General features: G+C 38.6%; 1 long non-coding RNA gene across 1 annotated transcript in view; it reads right to left on the bottom strand.

The window, feature by feature from the left end:
* Window positions 1-18,544, bottom strand: part of LOC102081083 (uncharacterized) — a 48,581-nt gene extending 30,037 nt beyond the window's left edge. Inside the window, exon 1 of the long non-coding RNA XR_270154.4 lies at window positions 18,471-18,544. This is a non-coding gene — a long non-coding RNA (uncharacterized LOC102081083). The remainder of the gene's footprint in view (window positions 1-18,470) is intronic.
* Window positions 18,545-23,061: the final 4,517 nt, after the last annotated feature.

The following is a 23,061-nucleotide window of genomic DNA, read 5'->3' as shown; positions in this document are numbered from 1 at the left end:
GCAAGTGGAGGATGATTCTTTAATTGATCAGGATGCAGTGTAGATGGGGAGGAGGCAGGTCAGTTTGAAAGGGAGAATGGCAATAGGTACTAGGATTTAAAACTAATGGAACAGAGACTGACTGGCACACAGAAGGTGGCTGAGAAAGTGACTTAGTGAGAGTGATGACAACAGAACTGACAGCTTAGGGACGAGGAAGTGGTGATAACGAACCAAGCCCAAATGCTCAGGAATGCAAGCAGACAAGTGCAGATGTTCCTTATCAAATTGCCACTAAGCTACATTATTTAAAACTTTGGCTTATTAAAAATCAGCATCACCACCGTAATAAACAGACACACACAAACTTTTCAGGGAATTCTGGATTTGCATGAATAATAGGCCAGTGAAAAAGAAAAACAGTAAATCTTGTTTTCAGCTGCCTGGAATGCCATTTTGACAAAGACATTAGGGATCTCAATATGGGATGTCTCCCAAAGCCTAAATGCTGCCCCTGGAGTCCCCATGAACAGTATTTTACAGCTGACAAATATGCTATGTGGCAGTACCTTTATGGCCAGGGTAGTACAAAACTTGTTTTTAACCCAAACTTGTGATCAGAGCTTGTCCAACATGCTGTTAGCCTGAAGAGAGAGTGTCAAAGCTAAAATATAAAGTGGAGATCTGAAGGTGTAAATCCTCTCAAAGCCTTGTACATCACTGAGGTTTAGACTGAGCAGCCACAGGCCATCATACAAGGAGCCTTAAATGTAAGAGTGAGATAAGATAATTCATGAAGGAAGGAGGGAATGCGACCTGCAAAGGTCTCAATGAGCCGCAGGTGAGCGTTTCAGGGGGCAATTGCACTTTAGATTGAAGATGACCAAAGCTAGAGGTGCAGGGCCAAGTGTTTGATGATTAGATTTTGTCTGCACTCTACCTCATAACAAACACTTGCCCGTGGGAGCATCAGTCATTGTAGAGTGATGCCATGCATCCCAACATTGTTTTAACTCACAAAACAAATAGTTTCCAAATATGTCAGGCCTATAAAATATATATTAAATGATGTATCATGTATTTAGAAATTTCCAGTATGTGCAATTTAAAGAAATACATAAAAACCAAAAATCAGCTATATAAGGGAAAAAGGGGGAAGAGGACAAAATAGTATTTTTCCCCATTGTAGCCATTATTTACAACTGATGGAAAATTAATACATTCTGATAGTCTAGGAGATGAGATAGAAGATGGCTTAAAACTAATTACAGGGAAGTGAAATGGCAAAGATGCGCAGGATTAGTCAAAAGTTTGGTCGCTCTTGCTGACAAAAATGAAAACATCAAAACTATAAAGTAACAAATAGGACAGTATTAATAATTTAGGAATCAAAATAATATAAACAAAGGACATACATTTTATGTTATGTTTGTTCACTCCTCATCCTTCCAATCAGCTTTACGGCATAAATAAGGTGGGCTTTTCCAACAGTCCTGAAGGTGTTTCCACATCCTGTACACAGAGAACTTGTTGGCTGCTTTTCTTTTAATGAGATGACACTGAAATCATTTGTGGTAGCTATGGATTATGAATAAATCACTGAAACACATTTAATACTTAACCGAAAACACACTAAAATTATAACTGGGCATGCTAATTTTCACTCCCTATAATGACCGCCACAGTTGTTGCCTCTTCCGACGTCTCTGAAAACTTCATCTGTTCCAGCTAAGCATTGCTCAAACATCATTCAGTCAGTACTGAGTTTGAAAAGACTGAAATATAAACTGTTGGTCTTTGCAGTAGGTTTAAAACGTGAGTCTGTAACCCAAATGTTTACCATCTTTATCTGTATTTAAAGCTATTTATTTGGGTCATGAAGTCCAATTAACGTCTGATTTCTGATGCTTGTAACTAATACAAACATCTTCTGAACCAGTAGAAACTCTTCTTCCTCATGACAGTCTTCAGTCATCATTGTTTTCCAAACTGTCCTACTTTCATGTTTTAAACTAATGGAGTGGGAACCTGTATACCGTACATCTTGTCCAATGCCAGCTGCAATAGGCTCCAGCACCCCTCCAGCAAATGAGCTGGATGAGTGTTATAGAAAAGTAACGGACACATTTCTTTATACTTGACTTTTCTGAGACATTCTTGTCATATTCTCGCAACTGTGTCAGTCTCGCAGCTGTGTGAGTCTCTGAGCACTGTGTGAGTTGCTACAATTCATATGTCAATAGAATAATTTACTAACCCACAGAGGTGACAGTAGAGACACTTTGGATTCGCCATCATCAATCTGTACAACCATTAAACAGGAAGACCGTTCAGCGGTCTCAGAGTGAAGAGTGTGAGTGGATGCTGCTATGTCATAGGGGTCTTCACAGATGTTTTATTGAATTAGACCCTTGACACTTCTACTACGGGCTCAACTGTGATTTCTGGCACCCCAGAAAGACAGTAACGGTGCAGTGAAATAGAGTGAAGCTGTTTGAGACCAGAGCAGATATGGGGGTAGCTGTGATATTGTCAGAGCTGATCAAAGGAGTTTGGGTTCAGAGAGAAACGAATAATATGACGGAATAGATGTAAAGCCTTGTTTCAGAAGTTTTAGCACAGTCCTCAATATATAGTTTTTGTAATATTTTTTTTTTAACAATACGTTACCTATGATTTGTACAGACAAACACTAAGATAGACCGCACAGAAGGACAAGTTTTACTATTTTTTTGCACCTATGTTAACACAGCAGTTGGGTTAGGAAAACCATAGAAAAGGCCTTCATGTTGAAGGTACTAAAGTGTGTGTGTGTGTGTGTGTGTGTGTGTGTGTGTGTGTGTGTGTGTGTGTGACAAGACAAGAATAAATAGCTTGAATTTGACTGAACTATACCATCCAATCAGCCAAGAAAAATAGTGAGAAATAATGAGACTGTGTTAAATACAATATTTTAACACAGACATTACGATAACTGGGCAGGAGGGTGGCATGGTGGTTTCAACTGTTGCCTCACAGCGAGAATAGTGGAGTTCAAATCCACCATCTGGCTGAGGCCTTTCTGTGTGGAGTTTGCATGTTCTCTCTGTGTTTGCGTGGGTTCACTCCGGATACTTTGGCTTCCTCCCAAAGTCCAAACACTGTGCTAAAGCCTAACAAAGTGGGGTTAGGTTAACTTGAGATTCCAAATTGCCATTAGGTGTGAGTTTGAATATTTGTCTGTCTTTATGTGTTAGTCCTGCGACAGACTGGTGACCTGTGCAGGGTGTACCATGCCTCTCGGCCTGTGGTGGCTGGGAAAGGCTCCAGCCCCTCCATGACACTGATAAGGAAAAGCAGAAGTGGATGGATTACAATAACTAAAATGCCAGTTCTGCAATGACAAAGTTCTTTAAGACACAGCAGTCAAGAAATACAATAAGCTTATCTGTCGTTATCACAGCTAACTAGAATCTATCCAAACATACAGATTTTACTCAGCCTGAGGGCCAATTTTGCACAGTGTATAACATAGTCATGTACCCCTTTGCAGCAAAGATAGACTGTGAAATTTCTGCTTAATGATAATAATAGGCCAAAGCATTACCTTCATTTTATGTCAAGAATATAATACTCCAAATGTGACTTGGCACTCAGAGGTTTAGATGATAAATTTCCTCAAGAGGTGCACTGAGAAAATTGTTCCAAGTGTTCAAAATGTCTATGATGGCATTCATCAGGGACAGGTGTATAAGTGTATTTTCCTTCACTGGGGTGCTGTAACCACTTTTTAATGGAGCATGATCATTCAGAGGAGGCCAGTGCAGGGACGATTGGCAGCATTGAATTCATAGTTCGAGAATAAAATACTACAAAGTGGTAGTATTAGTCAGAAATCAGAAAGTGCATGTGTTTCTGTAAGAGATGGCAACTGTGTTTAAATGTATAGATGTTATTTGTTGGACAAGCTGCTTCAGTGTCCATTAAACACTGATTAATTCCTCAAAATAACATACAACATCGTCATTTTAATAAATGAAGAGTGCCCTTCATATTGTAAGTTGGCTCCAACAGTTAAATCTCACTCAGTTCACTAAAAGGTAATCAGGAGATGCTGTCTAAGGGAACAGCAAAACCCTTTCAAAGTAAATGTAATTCCAGTTAGGAAAGCTGTGTGCTGCTGAGTTGGATCATATGAGATGACCAGCTGGATAGTGCAGTATGCCCAGTGGGATGCATGCTGTGTCCAGTTGGATGAGTGGTGTTGTGTTTGGTCAAGCTTTTGAACGGTTTTGCCTCCCATACAAATCAACAGAGCAAAGCCATGTTGGCCAAACAGAAGCTTGAAAAGGGACAAAATTAAAGAATGATTTTAAAATTCACTTTTCCTATTTCTAAGCTACACAAACATCATATTTCTAATGTTCCTATTGCTCTTGCCAAAACAGATTAAAATAAACCAAGGTCACCGTAAAATGCAGAAGAGAGGCTGGCAGGAGCAAAAACTGGCACTTCAAAGTGGGCACAGCCTCTTTGGGCAGCTCTAGCACAGTTGTAACTACCGTGATGTCACCCACTCCTTTGCAGACAAAACCATGTTCTTTTTGTAGCATCAGAGTTTAACATATTTAAGTGGAAAGCTGAAGCTGTTCGTTGTGAGCTACCACTTGCAGGCTGCTTAGCAAGGTGCGTATGGGTGCATCACACAGACATAGATGTCTACTGTTGTACAATCAACCACACAACAAACACATTTGCATTAACATGATCCAAAGGGCATAAAAAACCCCAAAGGCAGCTTTATTTCTGCTCTGAAGTTGCTCATTTTAACATTGGTAAGTGAAGCCAACACTGTTGGATTTACGTTTCAGCCTCAGGAACTGCCACGTGATATTACCTAACTGGCAATTAAACCACCTGTGTAGGTCTTACTTTGGCAGACTTCTTTGATTAAATCGTCAGTTTAAAAGATTAATAATTTCATTAAACATAAATGCATTTCAGCAAGGATCACAGACTGTGAGAAAGCTTCAGCTTAAATCACTTGACTCTGATGATGATGATGATGAGTCTACAAATTGATTCACTTTGTAATATACAGCCCTGCAGAAATATGAAATTTTATACCGCTATCTAAATATTATAATTAACAATGTTTCATTAATATATGAATAAAAAAGCTAATCAGGCTGCAATTGTTTTCTTCAAAAAAGAATTTGTGTTCCAATTTCATTGCAAAGCTGTATCAGCTTCCAGTCAACTTTGCAGCTATTATTTTCTCTTAATGATGTGATGTGTGCTAAATGCAGGTGCTTTTAAATATTCTAGATGAAACAAGTACCAGAAGCAACAAAGTTAAAGGTTAACAGCTTTAATGTCAACAACCTTCTTCTTCTAAAAAAAAAAAAAAAAAAAAAAAATCGAAGTGACAAAGAGAGAAAAGGGTCCAGGTTAGATGCACTAGATAGAGTGGAGAAACAGCACCAATACCAAGAGAGAAGAGCAGAACAGACCAAGAGAAAGAGGTCAGCCGACAAGCCAGGCCTGTGTCACTTTCTTTTAACTGTTTTCAGCCTTGTGTTACAGACTCCCAGGGCAGGTGTGGAGACAGATGGAAAGGTCTAGATGAACACAGAGAGGAGAGGGTGGGAAAGAAGGAGACCAAATGTTATGCCCTGTGGTGATGGCATGAAGGTAGACAGTCAAGAACGCTTATTAGCGAGGGGATTGGGGAAGAAAATCAGCTGCGTGCAAAGAAACTAAAATGGTACAGCTGCAGAGAAGCCCAGGAAGAAGTGGCCCTCATTTAAACTGTTATAACAGAACTCACACTGTCACACACACACACACACACACACACACACACGCACACGCCAGGAAACATCACTGCTTCAGAGCTGTGCACATTCATTATTTTGTTTATTTTAGGATTTCATAATAGCTGTGTTTTCACTCAGACATGACATAAATTGGTTTTTCTCCCAAACAAAATAATGTACTCATTATTTGTTTTTGATTGCTTGCTTTCCTGAGATGAAAAATCACATCTCTTTGTGAGATGCTTCTTGATTGTTTGGGGAATTACTTCATTTGTGCAACGGATTTGATTTGAACCCCCACCCTTCTTTTGGTAATCTGAATTGAGACTCAATGCAAAAAAGGCATCATAGTGTAGAGAAATTATTCCTTTAATATTGATACAGATTGGACCCATCTTTATTAAGCAGCCTTATTGTGATCTCACTGGAGCGAGCAGTTAACAAGTCAGAAGTGTAAACAATCAGTTCAGATTGGAAGTGTAGGTAAGAACTGTTTTGACTGAATTTCATGGTATAAATCAATCCAGAGAAAAAAACATTACTTTGCATGAAGGTGAAAAGGATTAAAAAGTAATCTCAAGGAATTTAGATATTAAGTACTTTTTGTAGATGTGGAAACCAGATTCAAAAGAAAACATCTCTATTCTTGAATCTACCATGAATCGTGGATCTTGCATGCATCATGGTTTTCCAAATACCACCTTGCCACTTTGGAAATACTTTGTCACATTTAAATCGCATGTATGAGCCTAGATGCAGTTTGTGGAATTTATATGATCAACACAATTTGGGTTAATTATTAAAACTATAAAGTTATGACTCACTTGCTTAGAGTTGTATTATATTGGAAGGAATGCTTTCAGATTGACATATTAAGAATAATGGAATATGTTCATAGTTTGATTATTTGTACTTGAAATGTATCCTTTTATTTTGATGGTCTGGAAGAGAAAGGAAGTTAGGTGACAGGAGAGTAGTCTACACAGTTTTTTGACCTCTCAATCACTCTGCATCCGTTTGAACTTTGTAAGTCTTTGATAATTCTGGATTCAGTTATCCTGTACCAATCTTTGGACATATGTAAGTAACTATTTTAAAACTATATCAAAGACTTCTGTGGATTTTTGGATAAGGAAAAGTGGGACAAAGTGGAGCATCAAGCTAAGCCTTCATTCACTGGAAAGCTACTTTGCACTTTTCTAGTCTTACTGGTCAGTCAAAATGCTTTTAACTACAAGATGCACATGTACATATAACATTCATATGGCATTTAATTTTATATACATTTCAAGGACTTTATCTACCGCACATCCATGGCCAATAACAAATGACGAATTAACCAAACATGTATGTCTCTGGAACAAACAGAATCCTTCTTGCTGTGAGACCACAGTGCCAAACACTACAGCTTTGAGGAAACCCTATTATGTACCTCGTGTATCTTTGTCAGGGTATCGCTTCTTAAGGCATCCTTTGACCTCTGTTACTTGTGTGCACCAGATATGGTCAATTCAATGCTTTATCTGGGAATTTGCAAGAACCTGGCCAAGTGTGACGGGAACACAAACAGTTCTCTTAACAGTGTCAAGAGCCACTGGGAAGGATAACAAACATTACGACAAAGAGAAGAGAGCACTATCTATACCCACTCAGGTAATCACATAATTGAACACAGCTGAACAAAAAAAGAGGCGAAAGCAATCAGGGAAAATGAAAAATAGGAAGTGAAACTAGAGACTAGTCAGAAGAAACACCCTAACAAAATAAAACAGGAAGTTACAAATAAACAGAGAGGCAAGATACACACGCACTAAGGAGTACTGGGAAAGGTTAGGGAAATAACTCAAAATACCAAAAAATACAGATCATGACAAGATGAATGAATTACTAAATCATTTTTTCAGGAATTTTCAGTGGTTTCATAGAGCATGATAAGGATTTTCAGCAATCTATGCAATATCTGAGGATATGTTTTCAAGTTCAATGTATGACTGCAAAAATGTATTTATTTATGCACCAAGTTTTTCCCCAACAATTTAGCAAAATGATTTTAATCATTGTACCAAATGATTTGGCCTTTAAGACTTATTCTGAAATTCTCAAAGAATGCAAACCTTGATTAATCTTATAGTGGAAACTTCCAGGAATACCGCTGAATTTTATAATTCAAAATTAAAGCTATTTCTCGAGATTTAAGTTGTGTTGTCATCCCATATTTGAAAATCAGCATTTTACTAAGCAACATGTACTCATGTGATATGCAAGCGTGGCTACTATACATTTTATACCCTCCTCAATGACAGCTGAAGCCTCTGTTCAGCAATTTCCAACCAGAGAATATTCAGCCATCACATTCTGTTTCCATATGAGAGAAAGTTTTAATAAAAGCACAGGGGGATTTTAAGGCTTTAAGACTGGATCAGCACCATGACAAGATAAAGAAATCCCTCTACAAAAGTGCTGAATTATGTACATGCTCAGATTTTGAACGGCGCTCATCAGAACTTTTGAGCCCTACCGCAGCGCATCCATGACAGATCCACATGAGACGCAACAAGCCCCCTGGGTGGCAGGGAGTGGGTGGAGCGAATAGGGGAGCTTAGAGGAACCGTTGAGTCATGAGGGATGCACTCGTCTCTCACCTGCTATTAGCATGCAGAGAGACTGCCTAGTCGAGGCAGAGGTTTGTGGGTGATGTGGGATGATGTGTGAGGGGACAGCAGGCCATTTGACCCTTTGCCTCAAAAGGATCTGTGCTTTTCACATCCTGCTGGGTGAAGAGAAGGAAATATACATCACGATGCTGCTCTGGGCCCTGTGGGGAATACAAGCTCTTGAAATACCAGCTCATGGCTTGAAACTGTGTGTGCGCGGATGTGTATGGGTGATTTCTTGTGTCCCTTGGCGTGAGTCTCCCGAAGCATCATGGAATACAAATGGCAGTCATCATTCCACCAACCACAGAGACCACACAAACACACAGACACAAGCACGGCTACACTTGCTGCCTCCCTGCCCCTGAACTGCTCTGTTGCTTTCCCACACATACACACAATGGGATTAACTAACACTTCGTCTGGCCTGAGGGCTTGTCACCCAAAGAAATCACCAGAGGGGAATCATGAGCTCAGCTCCCAATTTACTGTGCTGCTTTTCCACAGCTGCCACATGCTGCCTGTAGTAAATGACTAGGGAAGGTCTTGAGGAAAGAGCGGGAGAAAAATAAGCCTCCTGCTCCTATTCTTGTGTTCTCCAGCTGAATACCTGAACAGGTACAAATATGCGCTCTGTCACATGTGCAGATATCAGTCTCTGTCACTCAGTGTCCCCAGTTCAGCTTACTGACAAAGGGAAAAATAAACACCTGAGGGCTGTTGAACAGTTTGTAGAGTGCCAACTGCAGGTGGTTGGAGTCATAGGGGATCCAGAAATGGATGGATACACAGGTGCCAAACAGGTGTCTGTGCGCTCGGGGGGAAACACAGATTTTACATTATTTTTCTTTACCAAATCCATTGTGTTTTGAAAAATCATGCCTTGTGAAGGGTGTAGAAATGGTGGAGAAACTGTCACAAGTGTGTGATTAAAAACAACTCATATTTTAGCGAGTGGGCATGTAGAAAGAGCAAATCCAAAACTTGTAAACAAGCAAAGAAATTGCAGATAAATGACAATAAGAAAGGAAAAAAAAACCCTGAGAACATAGGAACATCTATATAGGGAGAGACCAAATGATAAATAAGAAGCAGGGGAGGACCATACAGTTTACATTTCCTCCACATCATGCATAATTCAAGCTACTTGCTTGCCGAGATTCCTGGCTCCAGTAAATATAAATACATTTCTGGCCTAGGAAATGTATTTTCTAGGTGATATGTCAGTCAACAGTTTCCTGCGCTCTCATTGGTAGTCACTTAAAAAAAAAGAAGCTGGGAAGTTGAAAAAAGTTTAGCAGTTCACCTGTGGTCCCTCTCTATGCTCTCCGGTTGTCATGTCACAGGAAGTCACTTTCAGTGTAAATGCAGCGTTATGTTTCAGTTAAACAGGTACCAACATCTATCGGGCTCCTGGTTGATGTCAAAGAATCCCCCTTTTTGTTGACAGATTTGATGGAAGGTAAGCCAGTTCATCATCTTGGTTCCAATTATCTAAATAAACTGCTTGAAAAATAAAAATAATGTTTCTTGCTGCTTGTTTACCACATGGTGATCACAGGTTAGATTCTTGTGAGTGACATTGCATTTCACGAATACCAGATTGCAGCCCTTTCCCTTTCACTCAGGGTCCATTCACACATACGTTGACATTCCACAAGCTGCTTTTAATACAGGTTCAGATACAAATCATGGCACAACAAAAATGAATAAGTTTGCCATTAAAGGAGCAGAAGGAAACGGATTTGCCATTCTCAAAACAGATACCTGCTCCTGCACCAGTTTCACCTCAGCAAGTATTTCTGTCAAGTTGTGCTGACACATATGTGACTTCTCATCTGACTAAGTGAGCCCTTTATCTTCAAGCCAATCTTCATTTTATGAAAAGGAATATAGTCGCAGAGATGGTTGTTTTCAGGCAGATAGAATGTAGTTCTGAAACTCGCTGCATGCTTCAATACTTTTGGTCAAAAGTCATTAATTCAACCAGTAGCACCAGCAAACTTTTCCATCCCTGTAGGTAATTTGTGACACAGAAGTGGATGTGCAGCAGCTGAAGAGAGGTGACAGCAGACAGAACCTTTACATCGGTTGTTGAGATGCCTCACACATGACCTAATGACATGTTTCCTAAAATGACTCTACAGGGCCTTCACACTGCTGAAAGACTGCATTCAAACATAAGGTAACTTACAATTTTGAACTGGAGGAGACTGTTGCGTACTTAAATTTTGGTATTGTATATAGTATTAAACTGCAGTTACATTTGTATGTGATGCTGAATTGCTGAATTGAGTCTCACTGCCTTTAAAAATAGTTCTCAGGACGTATAGAGCTTATATGATTATACTGTAGTGCAGATAGGCAAGAATAATAGTAATGGCTTTTTCTTTTGCTAACATGTGCATTGATGGTGGGCGTGGCTTCCCTGACTTTCTTTTTGCCCAGGGCTCAGATTAGTCAACAAATATTGTTCACACTTATTGAGCCTTTCAGAAACATTGTAAAGCCTATGTTACAACCAACACAAAGGTTAAACAGAATTTATCTCTTACTCCTTTTTAAATGCATGAAGATGAAGCTAAATTAGCTGATCTCCTGGTTCCAAAAAGATATCCTATCTGCTTAATGATTCAGCAAAACATTTCAAAACAATCTGATGTTTATGGGGTACGTTTTGTTTTTTAACGTCATACAAGCATGCATTCTCCTCTTGGGACTAATTGGAAAGTTCAGTTCAGTTTGGTTCAGCTTTGGCACAACTAACGACTTTTAAGTCAGCCGCATATGTGTTTTGTTCCCCGCTGTGTCTAAATCAGCATCACAGAGCCTCAAGCAAGACTGTAAACTCCGATAGGAATTTGCAGCCTTTCTACACTTTTGACAGTCAATCAGCATTTTTCCTTATTTGTTGACAGTGTTGGGATTTTATGCATATCAAATAAAGTGCCACCACTAAACTATCCTTGCCTGTGCTTCTGCAGTAAATATTTTCACGCACAAAATTTGTGAGGGAGGGCTGAACATTTATTCAAACAGCTGTCTGATTCATTACTCAGACTGACCACTGTGGCAGGAACAGAGAGAAACACAAAGCCGCATTATAAAGTTGACAAAGGTTCACTCAAGGATACAATTAAACACAGCAGAACAAAAATCTAACAAGCTGCTACCTTTTACACACCTTTAACTTTTTATTTCTATCAGCCACCTCCTGCCAGAACATGCTATTTATTTTTAACAGAGGCTCACAGGAGGTCCAGTTTAGCGAAGTATAACTGGAGCCACTTATATCTACTTACTTTTTCACAATTTTAGCATAACACTTTACATTTAATTATTTATTTATATCTTAATTTATTCATTCATTTTCTTGGTGAGTTTATGGCATCAGTGTATTTAACAAAAAAAAAGTCATTTTCTTTTTGTGGCACATGTGCAGCACTATCCACCAGTGCTCAGTATTCAAGTTGAACAGCAGAAAACATTAGTAATGCACTTTTTGACACTTTATGCAAATCAAATGAGCTGTGGTTGGTTTCATTTACATTTTCAACCTAAGTAAAATCACTCTAAATTGGAAAAAAAAAGTCTTGTTAATGAAAAATTCTGCTTCTGTTTTCACTCGCCTTCACGCACGTTGAAAAAACGTAAAAAAATAAAACCCAACACTATAATATATACAAATACAATACAAATCATTGTAAAAAAAAAAATAAAAAAAAATAGGAAGACTTCCTAATTTAAGAGGAATGGTTGTTTTTGAATATTTACATAGTCATTAAATTTATGTGACCATGTCTGCTCTTAAAATATATATTTCCTGTGGTTTAAGGAACCTGGTAGGATGTAATGCATTTAGGGCTGCAGTAATGCACCCAGAAGCTGTTGTACATCACTTTAAAGTGCAAAAAGGGAAGCAGAACAGGTTATCTACTAGATGCTGAATTGAAATTAGATGGTACTGTTCATGTAAATGAGGGGTGACACAACGGTGCAGTGGTTAGCTGTTAGTGTTTGCATCTTTTTCTTATGCCTATGTTCCTCCCACAGTGCACAGACATGTATGTTAGGTTAATTGGCAATTATAAATCGGTCCCCAGAGAGGGACAGTCATCTTTTTCCACAGTTTGGGGGTTAGTGAAAGAAAAGAGAATTATACCTAGCCAGGAAGCGAAAACAAATATAAAATGTTACAGAAAGCAACACAAAACTCCCACATGTAATAAAACAGTAGTTTTCTTGCTGCTAAACTCGACTTATTCCAGCCATCCTTCCAGGTTTCTAAATGCCAGATCTTTAAAACATGGCCACTATTCCACTGCTACAGGTAGTACACGTCAGAAGCACCAGCTTCGAATTACATCTAACAAAAACGGATTATATGATTCCCTGAGAACGTGTTGGCCTTAACCATAATAATGTGGAAAATACAGGATTTTGCCTAACAGTAGACCTGTGTGACATTTAGAATGTAGGCTGGCACACTATGCAATGTAATTTCCTTTGATTTAGTCCATGACTGCTTTTTGAGAACATGAACATTATTGGCTGAAAGAACTTTCATTCTATTAAATTATTATTTCTTAAAAGACAAACTTGTGAGAAAAGTGAGATCCAAAAAAAGAGAAAAAAGCCGAATGCCTGTGGAGACCAGAATAAAAATCCCAGATGAAGAGGAGATCAGCAGCTCTCATAAAAGACCCAGGACTGAAGGCCACTGAGATCATTATTTCTGTAAGAACAGCAAGTTTTCTCATCAAAGCCATTTTCAATCTAAAAGTGATGAAAAAGCATGTAATTACAATTATGCCATCCACAGAGAGACTTCGCTAATCAGACTGAGAAGTGCCCTGAGTGGACTTCTCCTGTCCATCAACAACAGCAGCTTAATGAGCCAGAGGTTTCCCCCCGAAGAAGCACATCTGTCTGCTTGTTATGGATGAACTAATGGATGCGCAGAGAGGCTCTCACTCATGTTTCTCATGTGTAGCTGCTGCGACGACTTCAATAACACAAATACAGGCAAATAAAATGACAGATTTAGAGCAGATGAGAAAACAGAAGCAAATCTATTAAGACAGATGCATTCTAGGGGTATAGTTTCTCATTAAAAAATAATTATTTAAAGTGACAGTTTCAATGTAAATATACTTAACTGTACACCTGTGAAGATTTTGGTGGATATTTGGCAATTAGGCATGTGATCATCCGCTGCTGAACCCCGAGAATTCACAGGGTCCATGGGATGGCTTTTCACATTTGGTGTTGTTCCACCCTTTGCACAACTTCAAGTCAGACCAGGCCCTTCTGATGTGAAGTTTTTAGACTGCATCAATTTCTTTAATTAAAAAGTGACTAGATTCCTGCATCTGTTCTTATGCAACCACATTTTGTGCCAACTCAAAGTAGTTTGTCTTTGTGTTTGTTATTATCAATGAATTATGTTTAATAGTCTCATAGACCTTCCATTTGCAATTAAGACTCTTGCAAAATACCTGACATCTGTGAAAGAAAAAAAATGCACCAGGTCAAATGTGCAAAAGAAAACATTCTTAATTTAATGATATATAAAAAGAATATTTTTAAATGACAAGTGCTCTGAAAAAGGTCTAAAACGATAACCCAACTAAAGGCCTCAACATATGGCAAAAAGAAGGAATATACCATATGGAAAAAGTCTACTAAATGATAACCACTGAGGGAAGCTTCCAAAAACAATATTATCTGAAATGATATCAACAATACCCAGAAATGAAAGATTGTTTTCTATGAATTTCAAGCATAACTGTCAGTCTCTTCCATTTTTCTTTTTTCCCTGCTCAAAGTCCTCTTTTCCTGCCATCACGTCTTTTACCAGAGGAGCTGTGCAGGAGAACAAGGGTAAACAAAAGTAAGCAAAATGGAAACTGCTGTCAGTGATCCAGGAACATAAGGCCGACTTTAAAAACTAGATAAAGCCATTTGTGAGATGACATAACCATGTATAACCAGCTGCTTCTACTGAAACAGTACTGTTAAAGTTAATTCAGGCTGGCGTTGACAATATATGTTTTGAAAAGATAAAAACAAATTTTTGTTTTATCTCATGAAAATCAGAGGTTTCATTTAAAACTCTCTGGCAGTCCGAGCTGCTGAGTGGACCAGCAGTTGGAGCACACAGTTAATGGTAAAGACTGAGGAGAAAGGCACCACCACATGAAGTTAAACTGTGAAAGAAACAAACAAACAAAAAACTGATACACTACCAACATTAAATCACTTTACCCAGAGTGCAGAGAACTGTAGAAAATGTGCCTTCCAGCCATATTGTACATTACTTTTACAATACATATTTAATTAGTATCATCTATTGAAAGGTTTTACACATTTAAACAGGTGCAGAGGATGGTGCCCTACTTTCCCATATTAACCCACGTCCACTGATTTGCATATGTACTAGTTAGGACTCTTCATGCGACTACCTTTACAAAATGAACGGGTGGTGGAACCTGCATGGTGGGGCTGACAAACAGGTTGCCTAAGACACCAAATGCACCAAATGCCCTGCAAACATTAATGTGAAACAGAGCATTCCCTCGTCTTCTGCATGGCTGTTTAACCACAACCCTGACTGTGACCATTTTATCACTGTTAATTATAATTTGAAGGAGCCAAAGAACTGAAGCAAGACAACTGTTGTCGGTTAAGATGAGATATGTAGTTGTAAGATATAGAACTATAGAACTATAGCAAGCCTGTGCATTTCAAGTTTTACATTTAATTCTAAACAAGGACGAAAAGGGAAACAAAATGTGACGGCACTAAAGAAAAAATTAAGGTATCAATAAATTTCCTGTAAGTGTAAGACCAGTTAAAACCATCCATCTCACCTTCACCTGCCTCCCTAAGCCGCTGTATAAACCATAGAAAGAAAGGAAATCAAAGTGTAAGCAGCAGCTACTAGCAGCTTGTAATGTCAGGTATTTTCTAACTTTGTTGTTACTCATTATCTGAGCAAATGTGAATTAGTTAACACACACTAAATATCAATACAACCAATTTGTTTTTATTAGCTGCCTTGCATAGGGTATGCTATACTGATGATTTGATGATCTATGGCCTAAAAGGATAATTAATTTGATTATACAAAGTGTGGATGTTCCATTTCCTCACTTGGAGGGTAAAAAGGGGCAGAACTTGATTCCAGTGGGCTCCAACTTCGTGATGTTTTTCTTGAGAAATTCTTAGCCCTCTTATAAGTACCACTCACCACTCCTAGTAGTAGCCTACCTTATGAGCTAAAATTTTTATATTAGTTCTAACTTTGAGGGAAAATTCTTAGAAAATGTCATTATTATTGAAAAATTGTGAAGAATGTAATTTCTAGCAGCAATTGTTTATAATAGGAAACTTTATAAATATATGCCTAGGTCTATTATCGTGGTCCTTGAACCCTTTCTGAACATTTTTTCAGTGAAGCAAGGAGCATTGACAAATCCCGTTGCCTGTTGTGTGTGTGCAACAATATTTAGGTAGCTGGTATGTGCCAAATATCAACAGCTATAAAACAATGACCAGTGTTACTCACTCCCCTTTGAGTGGTTTTGATGCTGGGACTAATGGGTGTACATCAAGTAGCATCAAAGCCATGGCAAATGGATGTCATCCCCAAATCTGCAAACCTCTGTGGGCAAAAACCAAAAGTTTTTAGCAGTGGAAGAAGAGAAATCATGTAGTGTAGTTGGCTCTTTGTTACTAGTTGAAATGAAATTATGTTTTTTATTTTGACATTTGATACAACTCCCACCTCCATTATTCATTTATCTGTTATTTTTTTCATTTACTTTAAACCACAGTGGGTAACTCAGTTATGGCACTTTGCCTGTAATGCTTATAATAAATGCAGGAACAGAACTTGCACTAACCAAGTAACAAACCCACAAATTGCATGTGTGAAATTTTTTCCAAACAATGGAATCCTGTCTTAACTCAGTGATTTATTGATTTGTTTATGTTGCCCACAGAGTTACCAGTTGTGTAAAGAAAGTTTTTACTGACATAGTTGCAAATTGCACAAGAAAGAGCATGCATCAAGACATGCACAAGAAAGCTGCTTTGTAAGGGGTAGAAAGCAAAGCCACAGAGAGATGGAGAATGCAAAAGACATTTTTCATATTGCTCCAGGTTGTTATACACATACAGCAAGAGCTACCAGCACTGTACTGTGTATAAAAAGGTTGGCATGTTGGAGCAATGGACAATTCATAGGCACTTATTTTTAAAAGAGATATTAATCAACAGTGACTCTCAAAAACAAGAACTTTGGATGCAGTATTCTAAGTGTTACCCACAACATAAGGCCAGCAGACACTGATCTAGCTATGTTGTGGACAGGAATTAGCCTGCTGTGCGCAGCTTGAAATACCAAATGCCACCATACAGTGACTGAGAAGAGAGAAGAGCGGTTTAAGAACAAACACATTTTTAGTGTGCAGATGGTTTACCTTTGAACTGCCTGTGAGCTAAAGTGCCGCATGAGATCCTTGAACACTGAGTGAAAGTCTACATTTAAGTATCTATTCTGCTGTTGTCACACCCTGCTGGAGGAGCCGTAAAAAAAAAAGAAAAAAAAAGAAACACAGACTCACTCGCTGCTAACAGTTCATGCAATATACTTTTTTGACAGCGCTCTTTGTGACCAAAAAAAAAAAAAAAAAAAAAAAAAAAAAAAACCTTTTTGGCAGCAAGACCAGGCTCAATCATTTTAACAGTTTTAACTTCCTGTGAATGCTGGCACTAATGTGAATAATTAGGGGTGGTATTTAGGTGTTCTAGACGTGTTTGAGGCTAGAATTAGTTTGAAAACTCTCAAGTGGCTCTAATCCAACTTCTTACTAACTTCCAGTTTGATGGTACAGAGAATCCACTCTATAAAATGCTTTAAATGCTTACACATTGATATAATTCATACAGAGTAAGTAGTACAGAATATATCCAAGATCGGCAAACCACAGTTTGACTAATCAACTACTTGGACACCCCTGGTGATGGAGATGTAGCTGGTCTTGGATGAGTATCTGAGTAACTAGGATGAGGTGAAAATGGGGAGGAGGGAGGTCCCACTATTAAGAATCTGAAAGGCAGAATGACAGAATGGTACTGACACTGGAGCACAGGTAACTAAGACTGACTGGGTTGGAGAAGGCAGGCAAGAAAACTATTGGACCAGTGCGATGACCACAGAATTGAGTTTGACAGTGTGAGAAAGCGGAAGTGACAAAAAGAATAGACTAGGAAGAATAGGCAGCCCATATGCCAAGGAATGCAGGCAGGGAAGTGAATACTGGTATTCCTAATGGAAAAGCTTCATTTAAAATCATAATATTTTTAGGATAACATAAACTTGGACACAGCACTAACTGAATTAATGCGATGACTTGAAGCTTGAAAAATAATTTAAGTGCCTTGAAAAATTATAGGTTAAACGATTTTTATCTTGTAATTTTGAAAAATTGGTGGTTGCCCAGTAATCACATTGAGTTTTTTTTTTTTTTTCCACAATTGGGGACTGATTGCAAGTAGCTGCAACAACCAGTTGGTCACCCAGAGACTGAGCACGCAACACCATCAACTTCTGGGTGACCACTTTAATTGCAAGGCCACTGCAGAGGTTACCTGGTGAGAGGCAGCTGTATTGAACTGAACAGTACAGCATTTGAAGCTTGTTTTAGAGATGCATTTCTTGAACAGTACAGGAAATTTGCATGCATGTAAAACCAAAACAAGATAATAACAATTTCAAAAATCAGTCTCTCAGAATGCATTTATATACACTAGAAGCAAAACAGCTTTTTACAGCCTAGCAACCTACAACTTGAAACTTCTATGAAAACCCAACTCTGCATAAAAGCGATTTCTTTTCACAAGTTCCATGTTTCACACGCGTGTTAACAGAAAGTAAGCTACAGACTTCACAGTCTCTAAGGTAAAAACAAGAAACAAAAACACCTAACCACAGATTTACTCAGACACTGGGTACGCAGGAAAAAAGCATTACCGTGGATGAGTGTGGCTTTTATGCAGTTTACTAATGAGGAAGGGACTTCAGCTGTGCATCAAGGTGTGGCAGCAGGCCTGCAAATAAACAACAGAAGAAAAGAAAAAACTGCCTTGTAGTAAATAGAGCCCCTAGAGGACAAATGGATGTAATACAGCTTCACAACGAAAGAAAAAAAAAAAAACCCTTAAAAATAAAAAAGAATAACAACAAAAGCAAATACTTTACAGTTATTAAAAAGAATAAAACCTCTGCAGAAAATTAATAAGCCAGAAGATTTTTAATGTACACCACTGACTTGGTCTGTTCGATATACAATTCTTTCACAGGTCATTGCATATATGAGCAAAACCTACATCTTCACTATCTTTAGGAGTGGTGGAGAAGGAGCAGCTGGTATTTGAAGACCTAAGGGCTTGTGCAAAAATGTGTGGATATAAGAGTTAAAGCCAAGGTTTTATTTTAAAGTTCTGAAAACCAAAGAATGGACTTTAATATCAATGTTAAATGCTGTGAGGAGTTAATGTAATGAAGCTGGAATAAGGGCAACGTTGTCTCTTCTCAGATTAAAACTTTCTAAGACGAGGAACTTTCAATGCTTTTTTGCTTTTTAACTTATATGATAGGAAGATGTGCTAACGGGGCACCACAGAGTGTGTCTCACTGTATCATGATAAAATGTAGTTTGGTGATCTTGAGGACGGTTATAATTTCAAATGCAACATTCTGCTGTAAAACCTTGGGTCCTGGCATATCCATCCACCTGAACAGAAGAAGATCCAGACCAGTCTTCCCTGATGGAATCATCTTCACCCAGTGGAAGTGGAAGTACTCACAAAATTCCACTTGACAAAGTATTCAGGAATGACTTCACACAATAAAGAGCTCAGATTCCAGTTCAATCAAAACCAAGGAATGTGTGGGAAAAAACTGGAGCAAGATTCACCACCTTACAAAACAGAAAACCAGTGACCTGCTGGGAACACTTCATTGACAGGCTTGTTGTCCTTTCTCACATATAGGAATGTTTGCACTCCTGGAATTTTTCCTTGTGGTTTAAGGGAAGGAGCATCCTTCACACAGTGTGTATAAGGCAGCACAGATGACGGATCCTTGTTTGGAGTGAAAGTATCAGCTGTGCTATTGGATCAATCTGATATCACATAAACACATTTATGGCTAGGGAACTAGGAGATGATTGTCTGACTAATGTCTACATTGAACATTTGCATTCCTACTTGCAGATAAAAGTTCAGGGCTGAGTGTATATGGTCAAATAGACAACACAAAACATCTCAGGGGTCCATGAAGGTTACCTACTTGACAAGTTGACAGGTGATTTTAATGTTGTTGTTGATTAATGTATTTATCATCAAAGACTCGTAGAACGGATAAATAGATGTGTCTGTCAGAGTGCAACTGCGAGGGTGCTACTTGGGGTTACCATGTTATCGCTACTTACCGTACTGTAGATACACTTCATTGGGGGTTTAGCTTCACTTGTGACCTTGGCAATTCTGCTCCACTTTTCAGCTGTTAAAAATAACTACAAAACCCCAAAGGCAGCAGGCTGCACTGGAAATTATGGCTTCTTAAAACTGCCCTTATGAATGGCCATAAACATAACCTCCGTCTGAACAAATAAGCCTTGCTGAGGGCTACAGCAGAGCTGCCATTAAACAGGAGTCCCCTGTAGCTCAGATTAGTTTTTGTGCGGTCAGCCTGCCAAGAATAAAACTCAGTCTATATAGCAAAGGGTTGTAACGACCATGAACCAGACGACTCCCCTCGGTCTTTAACGGCGGCCTCAGTGTATGGAGTATGAATCAGGAGACTAACATGCAAGTCAAGAGGAACGGTGCGGACAGGGATATCACAAGGCCCAGCTCAGACAGCAGCAATAATGCAGCCCTCCAAATCCTATTATCATTGTAATGGAACGGATGGCGTGGGAGGACAGAAGATGGGTGTGTGGGAGGGGGAGAGAGACGAGGTGTAAGGGTGCTCCTTCTCTCCGTCTTTCTTTGTCTCAAGAAAATGTGTGTGCCTGTGCATACACGTAGACAGAGACACACATAGTCTTCTATCTTATTGCCAGCTCCAGGGTGACACCTGCGTGTCAAATAAATTCCTCCCTAAAGAAGAAAAATATCAAGAGATGTGGAGATTTCTGACGTATTTCCGGACTTTAACTGAAAACATCTTATAGGACTCCGGCAGGAACAAGACAGCCAGAAAAACCTGAAAGCAGATGAGGAATGTGTAACATAAAAGAGGCTGTGATATAAGGCAGGATACATACAGGCAAAAATAGACAAATGATAAACAATGCAATGAAACCTTATCACATTTCACTCAATTCATCATAAGAAGACTGCACAGAAAAGGTGTCTAAGCTGATGATTATCTCCAAAAACTCGAGTCCTAACAGCCATGTGAAATAATGAATAAGAAAAGCAATGAACCCCATCTGGATTTAATACTCATTAAGTCTTCAAATAAAAGCACAGCATTTTTCAAAAGTAATTGAGATGGTCCACAGGACAATAAATGGCTGTCTGACACTAGTATATGGATTATGGATACCTTAACGAGACCCGTGCCATTTGCAGAGATAAAACCCTGTGACCCATTTGGACAGGTATAAAAACAGCTGAGAGACCGCCAACTCACAAGAGTTCATATAATGATGCATCTTTGTACAGTAGGTATTAGTCCATGTGCTAATTACTCTTTATATTTACTATGAAAAACATAGCCCCATAGCTTCATTTGATCTGTGTATATATACAGTATATGTTAAAGCTTTCATGAGAAGTAATTCATGTTATTGTGATGATACAACCATTATGTGCATAAATAAACCTCCTTTTATTTAGCCCGGAATGGCTCTTTTCTCGCTTATAGTTTCAGGGTTTATTCTGCATCTTACATCTTATGAAAACCTGGAATTGGGGTCTAAGAATAGAGAATAAGGTCAAAAGCACAAATGTAGATATTTATACTGTGTTATTAAGCGACACATCTTCAAACATGGCTTCAAACACACAAACAGGCAGCAAGCTTGAATTGTTTGAAGAGTTAAATTGGAAAATTATTTAATCCTATCAGATATTTATGTGAAATTTTGCCATATCATATGAATCCTTGATGTTTGGTTAAAACCATCCTTGGTGAGGTCCAGCTTGCATATACATCCATCACCTGTTTATTACTGGATTTAAAGAGTGACTAGACCGATCTACACCAGATCGTTGTTGCCTGTGTGATGGTAAACGGGTTCAGTACGTGCGTGCTCTTTGCTCTTATTCCTTCAGTTTCTTGACTTTGTTCTGTTGTTCCTTCTCCTAGTCATTCTTTTAGTTTGATCCCCACCTGGACTCTGAAAGAGCCTGCAAGACCTGAATTCTTTGAGGTGTTTTCCTCTGCAAAGGAAAACTCAACTGTTTATTCCAAGACGGTCATCTCTTGTAAAAAGAGAAACCTTTCACCACCAGGGGTCATGCATCGTACTCCTTTTATTTCGGCATTATGACAAGTACAGATGGAAAAAACTGCTGCTGGTGCATAGGCAAGGTTACCTGGCTCATGAAAAAGAAAAAACCTAAAACTCACTAATCAGGAAAGGCAGTAAAAGAAAAGCATATTGACCCAAGAGCTTTGGTCACTTGGACTATGGACTATATTCCATCAGAAACTCATGTGTCTGTGTCTTACTGTCTTTTGTTATATGTGCATATGTGATGTTAATGTTAGGTTTAGCAAGCAATCGGCCACCATCAAGGCTGTTGTAGCAATTATGTTTATAAGTAAAGTATTGATCCTGAAGCTACAATGTGTAGCATATGAAGGACAGGGTTTGCAACTAAGAATTAGGATTTCTGTCTTCTGAGCCCACCTTCCCTACACAGTATTCAACAAATAACTTTTTGGCTTTGGATGATTTATTAATATTTATTGACAATTTCCTCCTTAATGTACTTAAGATTTCAGTCTATGTGGGGCAATGGGCATGAATAAAGTTTCTGGTGCTACTGCACTGAGGCACTTAAAAAAGTGAATGGGTGCCAGTGCATGGATGAAGCTGGTTGCACCTTATCCAAGATAAGTACTCATGTTAGGAATTTCAGATATAAAAGTATTAGAACTGCATTGGAAGTCAGAGAACAGGACCTGCCATGAACAACCATTGTTCTCTATTTATATTGTCAGCATCACCAACTGCTGGCCTCAGTGCAAACCATTCTACACCAACAGACTTTTTTTTGCTGCTATTCCATTAACCCGTCCAAATCAGTGCTCATTTCTAAAGCTTCTCGAGACCTCACAATAGACTGGATTGGATTAGAATTTTTCTGACATCTTTTGTGCCAGCATGGATGTAAAATAGGCCTTAAATTGTATTCATAATTGTCATAAAAGTCTTAAATTCAAATTGTTAAAAGTTGAAGCAACTCTAAAATAGCAAATCTTCCAGAGGTAAAATTCGGTTTGCTCTACTGCCAGCAAATATGCCACTAAAGAATAAATTGTTTCAAGTACAAGATGTGCTTCCTTGTGCTGCATTTTCTTTTTCTATAACTGAAAATGA

Source organism: Oreochromis niloticus, linkage group LG19 (genome assembly GCF_001858045.2).
Source record: "Oreochromis niloticus isolate F11D_XX linkage group LG19, O_niloticus_UMD_NMBU, whole genome shotgun sequence".
Classification (NCBI taxonomy): domain Eukaryota; kingdom Metazoa; phylum Chordata; class Actinopteri; order Cichliformes; family Cichlidae; genus Oreochromis; species Oreochromis niloticus.
The sequence above is the reverse complement of the archived record's forward strand: the minus strand, read 5'-3'. Positions and strand labels throughout refer to the sequence as shown.